Below are 4,928 nucleotides of genomic sequence, written 5' to 3' on the forward strand. Positions count from 1 at the left end.
GGTGTAGTGTGGTCCTCGACTATCTCAGTCCCAACTGACTATCTGCTCATGATAAATCACTGCCTCGCGGCACACATGCTACCTGATACTCTGGTGGGAAATCATCATCAATGACGACCTGCAGGGTTTACCCCTAAACCCAAAACTAAAACATCATGCTTCTCATATTTTTCACACGAACATAATCAGTACCTCCCAGATCATAAGAGGTGACAACCCCTTTATCGACTGATTGCTCAACTCAGATCGAAATTCTCCCTTCTCACTGACTCCTTACTAAAATACTCTGAGGGGCTCTCGATCTCCCTCTCAAGGGACGCCTCTTCGAACTTACTCATGACCGGATAACCAGAGAACCACAACATCATTCACTACGAACCATGGTACTCATTCCATGACATCTCTTCTCAATATGCCCCGGTGTATGGTACCCTAACCATAACATCACTCCCCAATCCGCTCCGATGTATGGTACCCGGACCATAATATCACTCCTCAATCCACTCTGATGTATGGTACTCGAACCATAACATCACTCCTTAATCCGCTTCGATGTATGGTACTCGAACCATAACATCACTCCTCAATCCGCTCTGATGTATGGTACTCGAACCATAACATCACTCCTCAATCCGCTCTGATGTATGGTACTCGAACCATAACATCACTCCTCACTCCGTTCCGATGTATGGTACTTGAACCATAACATTACTCCTCAATCCGCTCCGATGTATGGTACTCGAACCATAACATCACTCCTCACTCCGCTCCGATGTATGGTACTTGAACCATAACATTACTCCTCAATTCGCTCCGATGTATGGTACTCGAACCATAACATCACTCCTCACTCCGCTCCGATGTATGGTACTTGAACCATAACATCACTCCTCAATCCGCTCCGATGTATGGTACTCGAACCATAACATCACTCCTCAATCCGCTCTGATGTATGGTACTCGAACCATAACATCACTCCTCAATCCGCTCCTTAGAACCTTCTATATACTCCCTGTATCAAGTATGGGTCCTCTGCTTTCAGTAGTACGGGCCCATACTACCTGCCACATCTACCCATACTTTCCACACGGACCATCCCAGAGCTTCTAAGTAGCTTCTCGACCTGCTCTTTCACCAATCCCATCGCGCGTGCTCGCTCCCCAGCGAAATTCTCTACTCTACAAGCGCACTCATCTGGCTAGGGTTACTCCCTAGGCTCTTCCGTTGTCCTCCCACTTCTTTGCTATCAGCTGCTGAAGAGCTCCTAATGATGCCAGCCATCTACCTCCTGAATATCATCATATTCACTTGGTAGCTGACTCCCATCATCGAGAGTTCCACAAAGCACAAAGCAAGCAACATTCGAGCATCGAAGAATACATAGGACTCCCTCTCTGTGATAACTCCACTTTCCCGGCTCATCCTCGAAAGTACCACCGAACTCTGTAACTCTACCCATCATGGGTTCTAACTGGATACTCTTACTCATCACATACTCAAAAGCATGACACATATAACAACGAGTCCTAGGCTAAGGCATCACAAATCAAGCCACTCTAGTCCTAACATATGAAATACCTAGCCTGTCTCTAGCATGCAATAATATCTCATAAAGTGCATCATAAATATCTCATAACACAAAAGTAAGGGTATTTTGGGAAATCACCGTTCGGGCACTGGCTGATTGTACACACTGCTCTTTCTTGCTTTCTCTTTGAACTCTTATTCACTTTTAGAAAATTATTTCTTTAAAAACTTTTCTTACTTCCTCAGTTTAAGTCCAGATTTACCCGAAGGCGCATCCGAATCCCTCAAACCAAGGCTCTGATACCAACTTGTAACACCATAAATTTCAAGACAAAATTTTCATTTAAAAGAATCATTTTATTCTTAGAAACACTTGTTTAAAATCTCATTCATAGTCGATTTACAAAACATAACTCCATTTTCACTTGCATAGAAAACCAGGATCCTCCAAAATATGACTCTTTCTCTGGTCTGTACAATCAAGCCGGTGTCGTCCCGTGATACTAAAAGAAACCTGAAAAACATCACACAAAACACTGTAAGCACGAAGCTTAGTGAGTCCCCAAGAATACCACATATAACACATATTAGCCACTCGAGGCTATAACTCTGTGGGTCCGTGCACCCAAACTTTGTGAACCCTCGGGTTCTAACTCTGTAAACATGCACAGCATAAATCACATAGAAATAATGCAGTACAACACATAACATACATAGCACACAAATACTCTATCACATAACTCTGGTTACCTACTCAAGGTAAAGTATAGTGAGAAGACTCACCTGGCAAGCAGAAAGCAGATATCCCCACACTTAAATCTCGAACTCGCCACCGCCTTATACATAAGGCAAATACTCTCATGAATATAACTCTTGAGACTAGAATAAATCCTCTCATGGCACCCTCTTAAGGGTAAAAGACTATTTTACCCCTCTCTTGGCCCAAAGGCCACATCGCTGACAAAACCCTAAAAGTCAACGGCCAACCCTTGGTCAAAATCAAAGTCCTCAGTCAAAGTCAACCCCTGACTGACCCTACTCGCCGATTCAGCCCTGTGACTCGTCGAGTTCCCATAATCAGAACTTCACTCAATCCGCGACCTAACTCGCCGTGTAACAACGCAAATTTTCAAATAAATTTTTCATTTAAAATAAAGTAGTTTCATTCAACCAATAATATTTATTTCATGTTTCATATCAAATACATATATAAAATCCCCAAGATCTCAAATAGCAGCAGTGTGTATGCATCATGCCGGCGCCTTCCCACGGTCCTCGCTAGTACCTGAAACACATACATAACAACTTGTAAGCATAAATTCTTAGTAAGTTCCCCAGTATACCACTACACATATACGCCTTTCCAGGCCCGAACCTTACGGTCCACAGTACAACGCCTTCCGGCCCATGAGATAATCGCCTTCCAGCCCATAATATTTTGCCTTCCGGCCCATAACATATTGCCTTCCAGCCTGTAACATATTGCCTTCCGGCCCGTAACATATTGCCTTCCGGCCCGTAACATATTGCCTTCCGGCCCATAAACATATGCCACACATAGTACAATTACTTAAACACATATAGCACATATATCATATATCATACCTGACCTTTCTGTCACATAATACTTTGCCTTCCGGCCCATAGAACATACATAGCATGCATAGCAACTACCTTTTCAATTATAGCATATATATATAACACATAACATATTCGACCTTCCGGTCACACATAAATACCCTTCCGGGTACAGTATAGTGAGAAGACTCACCTCGTGGTAATGTAAGCTATCAACTCTTGAAACTACTCGCACTCGATCCGACGATCTGCAGACTTTCTATAATAACATATACCCTTATTAATACTCTTATCATTCAAGACAACTGACCCTAAGAATTTACTTGCAGGTCAACTCTGGTCAACGGTCAACTTGACCGGACTCGTCGAGTGCAAAGGCGACTCGGCGAGTCTAGACGTCCTCCCCAATTTTCCCTGTTGTTCCCCTTTCTACTCGTCGAGTATCCCTCTTGACTCGACGAGGTCCTCGTGGAAGAATCGCGGGGCCACCCCGACTCCACTCGCCGAGTCTGAAGAACAACTCGGCGAGTCCCAGTGAATCTTCAAGCTACTCGCCGAGTCTGCTCATCCGACTCGGCGAGTCCATGCCATGCAGTCGATCAACTGCTTCCTGAAACACGTATGGTCCCGAAATACACACTCATGGGACTATCTGGACCTCTAAACATCCTATTACTGGGGTATAAACACTTGGGTGACAACATAATAATCCATCTAATCATCAAATGGGTTCTATAAACCCTAACTTCATATACACATCAATCACAGAAGAACGAAATCCGAGATATTACCTGATTGATGCACTTTCTGTGTCCCTAATCCTCAGAACGTGATTCTCTTGCTGTTCCTTTAGTTAAACCTTCCTCTTCCTTGCACACAACTCTTCCAAACCCAACAATGGTCTTCAATCCTTGCTCCAGATGCACACAATCGTTCTAGGGTTCTTCTCAGTAAGCAAAAACGAACAATGACGGCCTAAGAGGCGTTATATACGATCCAAACCAGACGGCTAGGGTTTCTGCTGAACTGCGTCGACTTGCCGAGTCCATATCTGGACTCACCGAGTCCAGTCGCGAACCCGTGACCAAGCCTGTGGTCCTACTCGGCGAGTCAGGCACCAACTCGCCGAGTCCCTTCCTAAAATGTCCCAAAAATAGTTTTAAAACAATACCTGAAATTCCGGGCTGTTACAACTCTCCCCCACTAGAACTAGACTTCTCCCTCAAAGTCTCACTCTGCGAATAACTCCGGATGTTGCTCCCGCATTTCACGCTCCGGCTCCCAAGTCATCTTCGATCCCTTCCGGTGTTGCCACTGAACCAACACCAGAGGTACCTCCTTGTTCCGCAGAACCTTGATCTTCCGATCCCTGATAGCTACTGGTCTCTCGGCGTAATTCAGGCTCGCATCCACCTGAATATCCTCTAACGGAACCACCGCCGATTCATCGGCTATACACTTCCTCAACTGTGATACGTGAAAGGTATTGTGAATCTGTCCCAACTCTGCTGGCAACTCCAACCGATAAGCTACCCGACCTACCCTTGCAATTACACGAAATGGACCTATGAACCGGGGCCCCAACTTGCCCCTTTTTCTGAACCGGATCACTCCCTTCCAAGGAGAAACCTTCAGGAGAACGAAGTCGCCAACCTGGAATTCTAGCTCGGACCGGCGTCTGTCCGCATAACTCTTCTGTCGGCTCTGGGCGGTTAATAACCTCTGCCTAACCTGCTGAATCTGCTCTGTTGTCTGGAGTACGATCTCGGTACAGCCCATCACTCTCTGTCCCACCTCTCCCCAGCAAATGGGAGTCCGACACC

This window comes from Lactuca saligna, chromosome 4 (genome assembly GCF_052625555.1).
Source record: "Lactuca saligna cultivar CGN05327 chromosome 4, ASM5262555v1, whole genome shotgun sequence".
Taxonomy (NCBI): Eukaryota; Viridiplantae; Streptophyta; class Magnoliopsida; order Asterales; family Asteraceae; genus Lactuca; species Lactuca saligna.